We start from the raw sequence: 17,990 nt of genomic DNA on the forward strand, positions 1-17,990 counted from the left end.
GCGGGACCCCGAGCCGGGGTATCTAACACCCAAAACCCAGAGGGTGGAGTGTCCGGGAGGGCTGGACAAGGAGGAGGGGGCCTCGGAAATGGAGGTCTCCCTAGCCCCCAGCCTGACCCGGAAGAGACGTCACGCTTCGGAGGAGGAGGTGGGTGATGCCCAAACTGAAGAAGTTGGGTGTGTCCCTTCCCCCGATGAAGAGGTGGTGGCGTCTCCACCAAGTAAAATCTCGCCCTGTCCTCTGGGGGAACTCAAAACCCCTGCACCGACTCCCACCACTATTACCCCTGTCAACCTGCTGCAGTCCCCTGAACAGGGCCCCTCGGGGGTCACTGAAGGCACCTCCCTTGAGGTGGTGCCCGACTCAGAGACCCTCGATACCCCCGAGGTACCTTCTGGCTCATCGGGGGACTGTAACTTGCAAAATTTAAAAAATGTTAACGGGTCATTGGGTGGCGGCGAAAAGGAAGGCCTTCCCGCTCCCTCCCAAACCTTCGCACCGGGCGTCCTAGTTTTAGGTCAGGAGCTTGTCCTGAGCTCCCCGGACGACCCGGTGCCGGGAGGAGAGCGGGCATCAGAACTGCCGCTGCCCTCTGACCCAAAACGTTTAGAGGAGACCAGAGAGGACCCCTCTGGCCTTGATCCTGGGGGTGGGATCGAGGTACAGGTGGGGCCAGCTGGCAGCTCCGAATCAGCCCCCGTACTCAATGCGGGGGAGGGGTCGGAAGCTGGAGGCGACGACCTGGAGGAGGACGGGGTGTCCGTGGTGAGCGCTGGAGATTACGCTGAGTCGCTCTCAAGCGAGGCGGTGGATCCCCTGGTGCCCTCCACTGACTCCCCCCTCATCCCCCCAAGGGAACTCCGGGACTTTTTGGCGAGTCATCGCGGTCGCCGAGACAGGGTTCAGTTGGCCTTGGACCGGTGGCATTCTTTTCCGCTGGTGTTCTGGTCCACTCGCGAGGCTCTCAAGTCTCCTGAGTTGGATAGGAACGCGCGGCGGAGGGTCCAAACGTTTCTCGCTGGGCTCCTGAAGGAGAGGAAGGACTAAAAAGTCCTCTTCTTCTTTTTAATGACTTAAGGTGAAGATTTGATGTACCTTTGACAATGAAGACGACTATAGCCAGCCTCAACATCCGCGGCAGCAGGGCCGCACAGCGCAGGTTCCAGAACTTCTCGGTCCTCAGGGACGGGAAGTATGCGTTGTGCTTCCTGCAAGAAACCCATACCGTTCCGGGAGACGAAGCCACGTGGCTCCTGGAGTGGCGAGGGGGGGTCTACATGAGTCACCTAGCCTCCAATTCTGGCGGGGTGGCTATCTTGTTGGCCCCGCATTTTCAGCCGGAGATCTTGGGGGTCAAGGAGCCAGTGCCAGGCCGGTTGCTGCACCTGACTGTGCGTCTGGGGGGGGCGGTGCTTCACTTTGTGAATGTGTACGCTCCCCTGGGCACGCAGCAGCAAGCGAGCTTCTTTGAAGAAGTGTCCACTCATCTCGGCTCCATCGACGCTGGCGAGTGCATCGTCCTCGGGGGGGATTTCAATTGCACCCTCGGGGTCCGGGACCGTCACGGTACCCCGCACTGCACGCGAGGTGTGAGTAAGTTGCGGGACCTGGTCAGGTCCTTCGACTTAGTGGACGTCTGGCGAAATCTCCATCCTGACTCCAGCGTGTTCACCTTTGTGTCACCTGGAGTCGGAGCGTCCAGACTCGACCGCCTTTACTTTTCGAAGGCGTACGTGTCCTGCGTTCCGGCTGCTTCTATACAGCAGGTTCCGTGCACGGACCACCGTCTGGTGTGGGCGGAGCTCACTTCGTTCTGCGCTCGGACGGGGTCCACGTACTGGCATTTTAATAACCTGTTGTTAGAAGACCAGCGGTTCCTGGACTCGTTCCGTCGCTTCTGGGCCGGCTGGAGAAGGAAGCGGGGAGGCTTCCCCTCCTTGAGGCTATGGTGGGACGTGGGCAAGACTCACGTCCGAGTTTTCTGTCAAGAGTACGCGAAGGGGTCGACAAAGAGACGCAAATCCAGGGTCGAGGAGTTGGAGAAGGAGGTGCTGGACCTGGAGGCACGTCTCCGTCAGCCCGACGCGGACCCGGCCCTGCGGTCGGTGTACGATGAGAAGAAGGGCGCGCTGCGGGACCTGCAACTGGTCGGGTCTCGGGGCGCGTTCGTGAGGTCGCGGATCTGTTTCCTTAAGGAGATGGACCGTGGCTCTCCCTTCTTCTACTCACTGGAAAAAAGGCACGGGGTCCGTAAGCAGCTCTTTACGCTGCTGGCCGACGACGGATCACTTGTCTCGGATCCGGAGGGCATCAGGGCCATTGCCCGAGATTACTACACTGCCCTTTTCTCTCCGGATCCGTCCAGTGAGGAAGCTTGCAGAGTTTTGTGGGAGGACCTGCCGCAGGTCGGCCCGGAGTGCGCCGGAAAGCTCGACTCCCCTATAAGTCTGGGGGAGCTGACCGGCGCACTCGACGGTCTTTCTAGGGGCAAAACCCCGGGACTAGACGGGCTGACCGTGGAGTTCTTCAGGGCGTTCTGGGACGTCTTGGGGAGCGACTTCGCGGGGGTCCTGGGGGAGAGCATTGCTACCGGGGAGATGCCCCTTTCGTGGCGCAGGGCCGTGATTGCCCTGCTACCGAAGAAGGGGGATCTCCGCCTTCTTCAAAACTGGCGCCCGGTCTCCCTCCTCAGCACGGACTACAAAATCTTCGCCCGAGCCATGTCTTCTCGGCTCGGCACCGTGCTGGACCACATGATCCACCCTGACCAGTCCTACACCGTCCCGGACCGAACCATTTATGATAACATCCATCTGGTCCGGGACATCATCCACCATTCCCAGAGGGCTGGTCTGTCGAGCGCCTTCCTGTCTCTCGATCAGGAGAAGGCGTTCGACAGGGTGGATCACGAATACTTACTCGGAACTCTGCGAGCTTTCGGGTTCGGGACGCATTTTGTCGCCCGGATCCGACTTCTGTACACTGCCGCGGAGTGTCTAGTGAAGGTTAACGGGTCCCTGACGGCGCCCCTTCGCTTTGGGAGAGGGGTACGTCAGGGCTGCCCCCTGTCTGGCCAGTTGTATTCTATTTGCGTGGAGCCTTTCCTGCGCCTCTTGCGGAGGAGGTTGTCGGGATTGGTTCTGCGCGGGCCGGGCATCGGGGTGGTCCTTTCGGCTTACGCCGATGACGTGCTCCTTATGTTTAGTGACCCGGCTGACCTGCGGAGGATGCGCGAGTGCCAGGAGATCTACTCTGCCGCTTCTTCTGCCAGGATCAACTGGGGTAAGTGTTCTGGACTCCTGGTCGGTCAGTGGCAGATGGATCCCCTACCCGAGGAGCTCAGGCCTTTCACCTGGAGCAGGACCAGCCTCCTCTACCTGGGGGTCCATCTCTGCCCCGCTGAGGAATCCTGGCCGGCAAACTGGCAGGAACTGGAGACGAAAGTCACCGCTCGCCTGCGGCGCTGGACAGGACTGCTCCGAGTGCTATCTTACCGGGGTCGAGTTCTGGTCATAAACCAGCTGATCGCCGCCATGTTGTGGTATCGGCTGGTCACTTTGACCCCTCCCCCGGACTTTGTCACAAGAATCCAGAGATTGTTAGTCGACTTCTTCTGGGACAAAAGATTGCACTGGGTCGCTGCCGAGGTTCTGAGTCTCCCGCTTAGGGAGGGTGGTCAGGCGCTAGTGTGCCTACGCACACAGGTGGCGACTTTCCGCCTTCAGACCCTGCAGCGATACCTCTACGTCGAGCCTCCTCCTAGATGGTGTGCCCTGATGACGTATTTCTTCCGTCAGGTGCACGGCCTGAATTATGACGTGCAGCTCCTGTTTATAGAACAGCTGGGCCTCGGTGGCTCCTTGCAGGCGTTGCCCGTCTTTTACCAGGACCTGATCAAAGTCTGGAAAGTGGTCGCCTCGCGACGCAGCTCTCCCCCGTCAGGAGTAGCGGCTATCGTCAGAGAGCCGCTGCTCAGGAATCCGCCCCTCCGTCCTTTTCAGTGGTTGGCGGAGAGGAGGGCTGTGGCCGCAGGGGTGACCAGGATCGGGGACGTGCTGGGTGGCGGAGGACTGGGCTGGATGCTCCCGCAGGAGTTGGCGCGACGCGCGTCTGTGAGTGTCCAGGTCGCAGCCGATGCCATCCAAGACCTGAGAACGGTCGTGCTCGGACCCGACGTTATTTTGGGTCTTGAGGTGGCCCAGGTGCGCGGTGGTCTTCCGTCTGAGCGTTCCCCTGTTCGGACGGAATTCCACATTGGCCCCAAGCCCCGAACCCTCCCTCGGGTGCTGGTGCCCCGCAATATGAGCCGCCTCGGGGACTTGCCCTCTGTGCCTTTTGGCACGGCAAAGAGGAGCTTTTTGTACGGACTGCTGCTGCACACCTTCCATTTTCTCGCCCTTGTCCGTCGACCGGACACGCCCTGGCGTGCCTTGTTGCCGTCCGGCGGCGGAAGCCCCCGATGGGAGGCCCTCTACGGAGGTGTCCTCCCCCTTTCTATCGGAGACCTGGGTTGGAGGGTGTTGCATGCAGCAGTCCCTTATAATAAGAGGATGCATTGGTTCGCGGACTCTCAGGACACGTGCCCTTTTTGCGGTCTTGTGGAGTCCGTGGACCATGTATACATAGGGTGTTGTAGGCTGCACTCCCTTTTTAGTTATTTGAAAAACCTTTTATTGATGTTTTGTTTGCACTTCAGCCCCACGCTCCTGATCTATGGGCACCCGGTGCGGAAGGGGGTCGGGAAGGAGGAGGACCTCCTCGTGAACCTGCTCCTGGGCCTGGCCAAGTTGGCCATTAACAGGTCCAGGCAGCGGGCGATCGACGGGGGAGTCCCGCCCGATTGTTTGTCCCTCTTCCGCGGCTACGTTCGCTGCCGGATGTCCCTGGAGAAGGAGCACGCGGTGTCTGCTGGCACTCTCGAGGCCTTCCGTGCTCGGTGGGCACCGCGGGGACTGGGGTGTTTTGTTGACCCCTTTAATCACATTTTGATTTAAAGTTTGTAAGTTTCCTTTAAAACTTTGTTCTTGGTTTTACAGCTGACCTGAATTAGGGGCTGTGCCTGATTTATCCCAATTTTGTTGATTTGGTTTTCATTTAAAAGATTATCAAGAGTTCAAATCTCACAATAGCAAAACAATGTAACTTCATCTGAATAGGATCAGATGGAAACGGGTTTATACTCGAAAGAGTTACAATATATGAGGGACTCGAAAGAGTTACATCTTAAACTCGAAAGAGTTACAATATATGAGGGCCTTGGCCGAAATAGCCAAGTGGTTATGGTACTGGGTTTGTAACCCCAAGATCAAGAGTTCAAATCTCACAATGGCAAACTATGAAACAATGTAACTTTATCTGAATAGGAACAGATGGAAATGTGTTTGTACTCAAAAGAGTTACATCTTTGGCTTGACCTAAATGGCCAAGTGGTTATGGTACTGGGCTTGTAACCCCAAGATCAAGAGTTCAAATCTCACAATGGCAACTATTAAATAATTTAACTTCATCTGAAGCAGATGTAAACATGTTTGAGCTTGGCCTAAATGGCCAAGTGGTTATGGTACTGGGTTTGTAACCCCAAGATCAAGAGTTCAAATCTCACAATGGCAAACTATGAAAACAATGTAACTTCATCTGAAACAGATGGAAACCTGTTTGCACTCGAAAAAGTTACATCTTCTTTATGCCTTGGCCTAAATAGCCAAGTGGTTATGGTACTGGGTTTGTAACCCCAAGATCAAGAGTTCAAATCTCACAATGGCAAACTATGAAACAATGTAACTTCATCTGAAACAGATGGAAACAGGTTTACTCAAAAGAGTATCAAGAGTTCAAATCTCACAATGGCAAACTATGAAAAAAATGTAACTTCATCTGAAACAGATGGAAACAGGTTTACTCAAAAGAGTATCAAGAGTTCAAATCTCACAATGGCAAACTATGAAACAATGTAACTTCATCTGAAACAGATGGAAACATGTTTGTACTTGAAAGAGTTACACCTAGTACAAAGTTTTGCTTGGCCTAAATAGCCAAGTGGTTATGGTACTGGGTTTGTAACTCCCAGGTCAAGAGTTCAAATCTCACAATGGCAAACTATGAAACAATGTAACTTCATCTGAAACAGATGGAAACGGGTTTGTACTCGAAAGAGTTACAATATATGAGGGGCTCGAAAGAGTTACATCTTAAACTCGAAAGAGTTACAATATATGAGGGCCTTGGCCTAAATAGCCAAGTGGTTATGGTACTGGGTTTGTAACCCCAAGATCAAGAGTTCAAATCTCACAATGGCAAACAATATAACTTCATCTGAAACAGATGGAAACAGGTTTGTACTCAAAAGAGTTACACCTAGTACAAAGTTTTGCTTGGCCTAAATAGCCAAGTGGTTATGGTACTGGGTTTGTAACTCCCAGGTCAAGAGTTCAAATCTCACAATGGCAAACTATGAAACAATGTAACTTCATCTGAAACAGATGGAAACGGGTTTGTACTCGAAAGAGTTACAATATATGAGGGGCTCGAAAGAGTTACATCTTAAACTCGAAAGAGTTACAATATATGAGGGCCTTGGCCTAAATAGCCAAGTGGTTATGGTACTGGGTTTGTAACCCCAAGATCAAGAGTTCAAATCTCACAATGGCAAACAATATAACTTCATCTGAAACAGATGGAAACAGGTTTGTACTCAAAAGAGTTACTCTGTGTAAACAGAAAACAATTTAGCTTGGCCTAAATAGCCAAGTGGTTATGGTACTGGGTTTGTAACCCCAAGATCAAGAGTTCAAGTCTCGCAATGGCAAACTATGAAACAACATAACTTCATCAGAAACAGATGGAAATGGCTTTGTACTCAAAAGAGTTACAATATATGAGGGGCTCGAAAGAGTTACATCTTAAACTCGAAAGAGTTACAATATATGAGGGCCTTGGCCTAAATAGCCAAGTGGTTATGATACTGGATTTGTAACCCCAAGATCAAGAGTTCAAATCTCACAATGGCAAAACTATGAAACAATGTAACTTCATCTGAAACAGATGGAAACAGGTTTGTACTCGAAAGAGTTACAATATATGAGGGGCTCGAAAGAGTTACATCTTAAACTCGAAAGAGTTACAATTATATGAGGGCCTTGGCCTAAATAGCCAAGTGGTTATGGTACTGGGTTTGTAACCCCAAAATCAAGAGTTCAAATCTCACAGTGGCAAACTATGAAATAATGTAATTTCATCTGAATAGGAACAGATGAAAAATGTGTTTGTACTGAAAAGAGTTACAACCACTCTGCTGGGCTTGGCCTAAATAGCCAAATAGTTATGGTCCTGGGTTTGTAACCCCAAGATCAAGAGTTCAGATCTCATAATGGCAAACAATATAACTTCATCTGAAAAACAGATGGAAACATGTTTGTACTCAAAAGAGTTACAACCACTCTGCCCACCACAACCCCCACCAATACACAAAAATAGCATGCAAATGGGACAGTGCCAGCCCTGGTACACTGGCTAGTGCCATGGAATTACACACCTGCCTCCTAGACTGTGCTACCAGCTGTCCCTGCAGAAAGATTAAGCTTAACCGCTCGCCTGCGGCGCTGGACAGGACTGCTCCGAGTGCTATCTTACCGGGGTCGAGTTCTGGTCATAAACCAGCTGATCGCTGCCATGTTGTGGTATCGGCTGGTCACTTTGACCCCTCCCCCGGACTTTGTCACAAGAATCCAGAGATTGTTAGTCGACTTCTTCTGGGACAAAAGATTGCACTGGGTCACTGCCGAGGTTCTGAGTCTCCTGCTTAGGGAGGGTGGTCAGGCGCTAGTGTGCCTACTCACACAGGTGGCGACTTACCGCCTTCAGACCCTGCAGCGATACCTCTACGTCGAGCCTCCTCCTAGATGGTGTGCCCTGATGACGTATTTCTTCCGTCAGGTGCACGGCCTGAATTATGACGTGCAGCTCCTGTTTATAGAACAGCTGGGCCTCGGTGGCTCCTTGCAGGCGTTGCCCGTCTTTTACCAGGACCTGATCAAAGTCTGGAAAGTGGTCGCCTCGCAACGCAGCTCTCCCCCGTCAGGAGTAGCGAGTATCGTCAGAGAGCTGCTGCTCAGGAATCCGCCCCTCCGTCCTTTTCAGTGGTTGGCGGAGAGGAGGGCTGTGGCCGCAGGGGTGACCAGGATCGGGGACGTGCTGGGTGGCGGAGGACTGGGCTGGATGCTCCCGCAGGAGTTGGCGCGACGCGCGTCTGTGAGTGTCCAGGTCGCAGCCGATGCCATCCAAGACCTGAGAACGGTCGTGCTCGGACCCGACGTTATTTTGGGTCTTGAGGTGGCCCAGGTGCGCGGTGGTCTTCCGTCTGAGCGTTCCCCTGTTCGGACGGAATTCCACATTGGCCCCAAGCCCCGAACCCTCCCTCGGGTGCTAGTGCCCCGCAATATGAGCCACCTCGGGGACATGCCCTCCGTGCCTTTTGGCACGGCAAAGAGAGGATTTTTGTACGGACTGCTGCTGCACACCTTCCATTTTCTCGCCCTTGTCCGTCGACCGGATACGCCCTGGCGTGCCTTGTTGCTGTCCGGCGGCGGAGGCCCCCGATGGGAGGCCCTCTACGGAGGTGTCCTCCCCCTTTCTATCGGGGACCTGGGTTGGAGGGTGTTGCATGCAGCAGTCCCTTATAATAAGAGGATGCATAGGTTCACGAACTCTCAGGACACGTGCCCTTTTTGCGGTCTTGTGGAGTCCGTGGACCATGTATACGTAGGGTGTTGTAGACTGCACTCCTTTTTAGTTATTTGAAAAACCTTTTATTGATGTTTTGTTTGCACTTCAGCCCCACGCTCCTGATCTATGGGCACCCGGTGTGGAAGGGGGTCGGGAAGGAGGAGGACCTCCTCGTGAACCTGCTCCTGGGCCTGGCCAAGTTGGCCATTAACAGGTCCAGGCTGCGGGCGATCGACGGGGGAGTCCTGCCCGATTGTTTGTCCCTCTTCCGCGGCTACGTTCGCTGCCGGATGTCCCTGGAGAAGGAGCACGCGGTGTCTGCTGGCACTCTCGAGGCCTTCCGTGCTCGGTGGGCACCGCGGGGACTGGGGTGTTTTGTTGACCCCTTTAATCACATTTTGATTTAAAGTTTGTAAGTTTCCTTTAAACTTTGTCCTTGGTTTTACAGCTGACCTGAATTAGGGGCTGTGCCTGATTTATCCCAATTTTGTTGATTTGGTTTTCATTTAAAAGATTATCAAGAGTTCAAATCTCACAATGGCAAACTATGAAACAATGTAACTTCATCTGAAACAGATGGAAACAGGTTTGTACTCGAAAGAGTTACAATATATGAGGGGCTCGAAAGAGTTACATCTTAAACTCGAAAGAGTTACAATATATGAGGGGCTTGGCCTAAATAGCTAAGTGTTTATGGTACTGGGCTTGTAACATCAAGAGTTCAAATCTCACAATGGCAAACTATGAAACAATGTAACTTCATCTGAATAGGAATAGATGGAAACGTGTTTGTACTCAAAAGAGTTACATTGGTGATTTAAAGGCTTGGCCTGAATAGCCAAGTGGTTATGGTACTGGGTTTGTAGCCCCAAGATCAAGAGTTCAAATCTCACAATAGCAAACTATGAAACAATGTAACTTCATCTGAAACAGATGGAAACGGGTTTGTACTCAAAAGAGTTACAATTTACCCGACATTATTTTGGGTCTTGAGGTGGCCCAGGTGCGCGGTGGTCTTCCGTCTGAGCGTTCCCCTGTTCGGACAGAATTCCACATTGGCCCCAAGCCCCGAACCCTCCCTCGGGTGCTGGTGCCCCGCAATATGAGCCGCCTTGGGGACATGCCCTCTGTGCCTTTTGGCACGGCAAAGAGGGGATTTTTGTACGGACTGCTGCTGCACACCTTCCATTTTCTCGCCCTTATCCGTCGACAGGACACGCCCTGGCGTGCCTTGTTGCCGTCCGGCGGCGGAGGCCCCCAATGGGAGGCCCTCTATGGAGGTGTCCTCCCCCTTTCTATCAGGGACCTGGGTTGGAGGGTGTTGCATGCAGCAGTCCCTTATAATAAGAGGATGCATAGGTTCACGAACTCTCAGGACACGTGCCCTTTTTGCGGTCTTGTGGAGTCCGTGGACCATGTATACATAGGGTGTTGTAGGCTGTACTCCCTTTTTAGTTATTTGAAAAACCTTTTATTGATGTTTTGTTTGCACTTCAGCCCCACGCTCCTGATCTATGGGCACCCGGTGTGGAAGGGGGTCGGGAAGGAGGAGGACTTCCTCGTGAACCTGCTCCTGGGCCTGGCCAAGTTGGCCATTAACAGGTCCAGGCAGCGGGCGATCGACGGGGGAGTCCCGCCCGATTGTTTGTCCCTCTTCCGTGGCTATGTTCGCTGCCGGATGTCCCTGGAGAAGGAGCACGCGGTGTCTGCTGGCACTCTCGAGGCCTTCTGTGCTCGGTGGGCACCGCGGGGACTGGGGTGTTTTGTTGACCCCTTTAATCACATTTTGATTTCAAGTTTGTAAGTTTGCTTTAAACTTTGTTCTTGGTTTTATAGCTGACCTGAATTAGGGGCTGTGCCTGATTTATCCCAATTTTGTTGATTTGGTTTTCATTTAAAAGATTATCAAGAGTTCAAATCTCACAATGGCAAACTATGAAACAATGTAACTTCACCTGAAACAGATGGAAACAGGTTTGCACTCAAAAGAGTTACAATATATGAGGCTGGGGAAGACGGAGGCAAGTTGTGGGCTGCTGTAGGGCAGGAAGTGAGGAGGGTTACCTCCTTTAGAAGGTCTGGTGTGCCTACCAGGGGCACCTTTCAAGATTGTACCTCCCTACTTCATCCCTCCCCACCCCTAGCCTCTAAAACCCAATCCCCCCCCACCATCCCTGCATCCCTGGGTTTTGCCTGGCAGATCCAGCTAGAATCCCTAACTTATGGATTAACCGGCAGCTCTCTTGGGTGGGACTTCCTCCCACATCAGGTTGGAATACCATACTGACTCAATTAATGCTGCCCCTGGCATTTTATAACTGTGGGGCAGCCAGGTTTCTGGTCAACGTGGTGCCAATGGACTTTTTGGTCAGGGGGTGTGAGGAATATATACCCCTGTAAAATTCACCCCTGGATCTTTTCTCCTCAAGGTCAATTCTTCTTCCTCTTTCTATTTGTAGGACATGAATTTCTGAAATATTTGTGCCCAGAAAAACATGCAGTCGGATGCAAATAAATAATCTAAAGGATTACAGAATTCTGGGATGCTAGCTCATGTATGGCCAAATCCCTTTGATTATTTATGGTCATCTATAGATTCCTTTGTCCAACCATATCTCTGCCTATGAACCTGACTTTACCAGAGACTAACAAAGATTTTACTAGGCAACAAAGGCTTGGATTTTGTGGGCAAGGGCAAAGCAACATTGCTCACCGCTGACCTCAAAGAAAGCTACTCGCAAAGGTCTAGTGGATTCTCTGTCCAGAATTTCTTTTTTTCCTGATGTCAGTTTGAATCTAGTGCCAAGTTAAGGGGAACTCCAAGCATCAAGCAAGAGTGATGCCATCAAGCAGGGCAAGCAGCCAATCACATTGAAGTATTCTCACAGGCAACAAGCCAGAAAATAAAATGTGCTGATTATCATTCACTTTTAGTTAAACTCTTCGGAGAGTGAAATAAATGATTGGGACATGGACAGTAGAAGCTGAAATATCATAAATAATTTATTTTAAAAATCAGGAAACTTGACATTCCACCAATATAAAATTAGTTATTTTCAGGACCATTGAGGATGTTTGGCAATCAGTATGAACTCAGTACATCACTAAAAACACAGTTATACCCCATTCAGCAAAGTGTAACTTTTTTAAGCATTTTTGCAGTGAGACCAATAGCATCAAAGGACAAGCTATTATCAGTTCAGTGATTTCTATTTGATTTCATACTGATGGGACATCAACAGCGTACCCTATGGGGAAGCATAAAACCACTGCCAGCAGCTGCTGTATTCTCACATTTACCCACGCATGTGTGGATTCCAGAAGTTGCTGCCAATTTCAGAGGAGGATGGTGAACACTGCCAATTTCACCATCATTACCATAATAAAACCTGCATCAAAGTTTTGACCCATCTTTTTTTTCGATTTATCCTCACTGAGATCTGCTCTGCGTTTTCTGTTTCTTTGAGTGAATTTTCATGGCATCAGTTTAAGTCACATTAAAAATGGAATAGTTTCCTTGCTTGCAGGTTCTTAAACATGCTGTGCCCAAATAATGGTTTCATTTTCATACTTATTGGAGAACCATACCGTGTAAGTTTGGTGCTTTCCTTAGGGCCTGGCATGAAGGAAATTCCAGACCCCTGAGGAACTCCACTACAAACCTTCCAGCCTGAAAAATACCCATTAACTATTACTCTCACTAGGATTTTCCCCTTGGCGATTTGGGGGCAGGGCCCACTCACCGAGGGGAAAATGACACGGGATGATGTCGGGAGGAACCCCCAACATCATCCCGGTCCATTTAAATCTTCAGGAAGGCAGGCGGACAGCGAAATCAGCTGTCCACCCGCCGACCTGTCAATGGCCAGTTAAGGCCACTGACAGGCTAATTAACCTTGTTAAAGAACTGCCCGTCCAGCCTTAAGACTTAAGTCTGTTTCTTAAAAATTTAACAAACTTTATGTGTTTCTTATTAACATGTCCCATCTCGAGTGACATTGTCACATGAGGAGGACATGTTAATTTTAATATTTCTCTATTTTTTGACTTTACTTACCTGTCAGTAAACTCCCTGAGACAGCACTTTGCCTCAGGGAGCAGTGCACTTTTACAGTTGGGGATTCCACCCCCCCACCCCAGCAGAGGAAGTCCCCCACCCCGGCAGAGGAAGTACATAGTGCTTCCTTCAGGCAGGCCGCTGGGCGGGCCTTAATTGGCCCACCCACTCAAAATGGCAGCGGACCCCGTTTTGGGGGCGGGGGTCAGCTGCCCACCCACCGCCGAGCCGGTGGGGCCTGCTCGCCCACCAAGGGCAAAATTCTGCCCTCCCTGTTTCCTATCCCTCCGCCAATTTTATATCTATGTTGCTACTGTCCCTCTTATTCCATGACGTGTAACTTTCCTCACAAGCATGCTGTGTGACATTGTATCAAACGCCTTTTAGAAGTCCATATACACCAAATCAACAGCCTTGCCCTCATCAACCATCTCTGTTACCTCTTCAAAAAACTCCAGCAAGTTAGTTAGATACAATTTTCCTTTAACAAATTCATGCTGACTGCTCTGAATCAATCCATGTCCATGTGACTATTAATTCTATCCCGAATAAAGTTTCCCACTGCCGTAGTTATGAAGAACTGTAGGGAGTATAAGCCTTGTCTTTCAAAATCTCCCTTCATGGGACAATGCATCCATCTAGGAATCAGTCCAGTGAATCTACATTGCACTCCCTCAAAAGCAAATATATCCTTAGGTAAGGAGACCAAAACAGTGCACAGTATTCCAGGTGTGATCTCACCATATAGACATTATACAATTACAGTAAGTTTTTTTTTACTTCTATACTCCAATCCATTTGTAATAAAGACTACACATTGTTATGTTCCCCATAGATGCTGCTGATGTTTAAAGAGAAATTCACACACCCAGTGATTTACTGAAAGAATGAGGCCACAAGATTCCTTGGTTTAAAACAAATAAATTTTATTATATCAGAATCAAGAAAAGCATACACTACTAAATAAATACTCAGATAATTTTGCTTCAATTTGAAAAGCTCAATAAAACGAAATCACATATACTTAAGACTAATATTCTCAACTGAACTTCTGCTTTATCTCTATGACATCTGCCACAAAGTCTTTGGGTTCTTCTAAGCAAGAACTGCAAGTCAAAAATTTCAAATTGTTATCAGGTATATACAAGAGAGGTGGACTAAATACATTCAAAGTGTTCCTGATTAACTCAATGAACATAATAATCATCATTGGTAGTACAGAACTTGAGTATTGCTGATAAAAGACATGTTGTTGAAGTTTTTTCTTTTTGCACTTATCAGGCCAATTCACAATAATGTCAAATATAAAGGGAACAACAATTTCCACTTCATGAGAAGAGAGTTCTGCTTGGTTTGCAAGTGGACTCTGATTGATAGAGTAGTTGTTATGGAGAATGCACCAGTTAACTGATGACTGACAGTGGCTCACTTATGCGCGCTAGAAGCTATATATATTAATACACAGACCCTTTTTCTTTGCAGACAGAAAGGACATGTAGACACATTGCACCTGTTTCAACTAAACAAAATAGGTGAAATGCAGCCAATGCCTGGTTCCTTCCTCAGGTCAATGCTTTAACCAATCAGAGTCAATCTGCCTGGTTTAAATTTAAACGAAGCTTGGAAGTTAACTGTCATTATTTCTAAAGTCCCACCCTTTGTCCTCAGTGAGCTCCTCCTCCCCCACCTCCATCACCTGGGGTTACGCTGATCCCGCTCGACCTCAAGGATGTGGCCCTCCCACACATGTACTCCTTCTGGAGCAGGTTTTCATCTGCCTGGCCTGGGAGCAGTGCACGGATGGGGCCTTTAATGTAGAGTTCGAGGGGGCCGCCCACAGGTTCTTCTGGACTGCGGATGGCGTGCAGTGCCATGATTGCAAGGAGGTAGGGCACGTATGTAAGAACTGCCCTGCCTCCAAGGCCAGCAACATCCAGGCGGCCGCAGCTGGCACCGCCGCTCCTCCCCTCATTGCCACTCTATCTTCCTCCCCACAAGGGGAGGTGCCACTGGCAGATACCACCATCTTGGCTGCCGGCGAGGTGGGGAGAGAGCCCCAGTGCCATAAGAAAATGCAGAGGAAGACCCACCACCTGGAGGCACCCCCCCCCCCCCCCCCCCCCCCCCCGCCCCCCACCCCCCCACAACCTCCCACCCGGCCCCTCAGGCTCCCCAAAGCCACCCTGACCTCCAAACCCCTGAAAACGCCGGCTCGGAGGGACAGAAATCATCCGGCCCTGGCGTCGTGAATGTGCGTGCTCCAGGGTCCATGTGCGCCTCAGTGTCATGTGCTGGGCCTGGCATCATCCTTGCGTGGATTCCCAGGTCTGGCAGCGGTAGGGCATGAGACCCCAAGCTGGTGGTCTTATTAAAAATGGTGGACCTGCCTAAATACCAGAGGGTGGAGCACTAGGGGGGACTGGACGAGACAGTGGGAGCCTCGCAGATGGAGCCCCAGCCCCCAGTCTAACCTGGAAGAGACGCCACCCCTTGGAGGAGGAGGATTTTCTGAGTCGCAATGTTGGATGAGTCCCCTTCCCCAGTGAAGAGGTGGTGGAATCAAACCACACCCCCCCCCACCCCGTAAGTCCTTGCTCTGCCCTCTGAGGGGGCGACCAGACCCCTGTTGCCTTGCTGAAGTCCTCTGAGCAGGGCCCCTCTGCATTCGGTGAGTGTACCCCCCTTGTGGTGGTGCCTTACCCCATCCCACCTTGTACCCCCGAGATGCCATCTGGTCTGCCCTGCAAGTTGAGTCGCCTTGCAGAAATACCCTCCGCATCCTTTAGCGTGGCGCAGAGGGGTTTCCTGTACGGGCTGCTGCAGCCCACCTTTCACTACCTTGCCCTCGCCCACCACCCGGACATGCCCTGGCATGCCTTGTTGCCATCCGGCAGCAGAGATCCCCAGTGGGGGGCCCTCTTCAGGGGTGTCCTCCCACTTTCCATCGGGGACCTGGGTTGGAGGGTGTTGCACGCAGCAGCCCCATACAACCGTAGGTTGTGTCAGTTCACGGACTCCCAAGTTACCTACATCTTCTGCAGCCTTGTGGAGTCCGTGGACCACATGTATGTTAATTGTTGTAGGCTGCACCCCATTTTTAGTTTCTGGAAAAACCTTTTACTGGTGTTTTGTTAGCACTTCAGTCCCACACTCCTGATCTACGAGCACCCGGTGTGGAGGGGGACGGGAGTTAGGGGCTCCTGGGCCCGGCCAAGTTGGCCATTAACAGGTCCAGTCAGCGGGCGATCGAGGGGGTCGTCTGACCCGACTATCTGCCCCTCTTCCACAGCTACCTTCATGGCCGGATGCCCCTGGAGAGGGAGCACGTGGTGTCCACTGGCACCATCGAGGCCTTCCATGCTCATTGGGTGCCGCAGGGATTGGGGCATTTTATTGACCCTCTTAATCACATTTTGATTTGATGCTGGTAAGTTTCCTTTGCATTTTGTCTTTTATTTTTGCAGTTTCCCTTTAAGGGGCTGCTTTTACTTTGCCCCTGATTTTGTTAATTTAGTTTAATTGTTTTGCCTCAAAAGAGTTAATTCTTCTTAACTTTCCAAACCCTGCCGCTTACATCTTGGCGCTCCCCAGCAAAGGTGGAGGCAGCCTGCTGATGGTGACACCATGTCTGTGATGACCTTGTTGGGTGTCCTCTGGAGGACCAAGACTTGGTGGGCCCCGGCCCACTTTCGGGGTCCTGCTGTGTGGCAGTGGCACCCTCCTCAACCTGTGGAGCTGGAGCTGCTGAGGTCACAGTAAGAGGGGAGTCAGATTGGCTGGACACTCCCAGAGTCACCTGGGTGGATGGCCCCAGGGTGTGCACCTGCTGATCCTCCTCCCTATGGGTGTCCAACAGTCCCTGGCTGACTCTTTGTGGAGAAGGAACAGGTGGAGTGAGATCGAGCTGTCCGGCACCCCTCTCATGTACACACTGTTGGAGGCTAACTATGGCATCAGCAATGGAGTTGAGCCCCCGCAGCAGTGCAGGAGCGACATCCTGGACCAAGGTCTCTATGGCGGTCGCCATCCTACCAGTGTTGACCTCAGTGCATTGGCATGCCGGAGCTATCACCTCAGACTGAAGATGGACGGACTCCTCCATTGTGCCTTGCAATCTGAGGAGTGCAGCGGACATCCCTTCCTAATGTTTCCAATCTTGCCTTTGCAGCTCCAGCAACTGTGACATGACTGAATCCAAATGTTCATCATCTGACTGAGACTCAGCAATGTTCTAACCTCCAGCAGTCCTCTGAGTACCAGACACCAGGGAAGTCCCTGCCTGCACCCGCTGTAGATCAAACAGCGCGATGTGCTCACCAGATTGTGATCCCAGGTCTATTCTAAAGCTAGGTTCCACCGAGGTGTGTCTCTGCACTGGTTGAGGGTGTGGGTGAGCGCTGTGACGGGATTTCCAGGAGGGTGCCTTCAGATTCCTCTTCAGATGTTTCTTCGGATCTTGATTGGAGGCACTGGGTCATGGAGTCCGTCTACTGCTTCCCAGATGTGCCTGCGAAAGCAAGGGGAGATAATTAGTGCATGGCAGTGGCCTGTGAAACAGGACGCATCACTCACAGCATGGCTGTCTGATGGATGTTGCACTGCTGGACCCTCACTTGGTAAAGCACCGCCGACGTTGCCATCAGCACAGGACCAGCCCAGATAGTCGCCAGCCAGTTGGATGACTTTGTTTTTCAAAGTCTGAGGGACTTAATTTCACGCATTCCACCTCCGGTCTGTGACCTCTCCCTCTTGCTGTGTGCCAGCTTATCCTGCATGAATAGAGATAGAGAACGTGTAAGCAGGATGCCTGCCAGGCGAGATAATAAGAATGCCTGGCCTGTGTGGGTGGTGAGTGGTCTCATGGATGGGATAAGGACAATGACGGTGAGTGTGAGAGAGTGAATGATGATGTCCCTTGCACTGGCAGTCAGTGTGGCCCTGTGGATGTGTGATGGGTTTGTGAGTGTGTGAGCTGAGAGTGATGAGAAGAGTGACTTACCCTGACAGAATAGAGGAGATCATTCATCCTTCTTTGGCACTTGGTGGTTGTGCTCTGTTGAAGGGTATTGGGGGTAACCACCACCACCACCGCCTCCCAAGCTGGGTTGGTCATGCCTCTGCAAATCCTGCGGCCAGATTGGGGTAGAGGACATCATGACGGGCTTCCATGACATCCAAAAGGCCCTTGAGGGATGTGACGCTAAATCCAGG

This window comes from Carcharodon carcharias, chromosome 7 (assembly GCF_017639515.1).
Source record: "Carcharodon carcharias isolate sCarCar2 chromosome 7, sCarCar2.pri, whole genome shotgun sequence".
NCBI classification, from domain to species: domain Eukaryota; kingdom Metazoa; phylum Chordata; class Chondrichthyes; order Lamniformes; family Lamnidae; genus Carcharodon; species Carcharodon carcharias.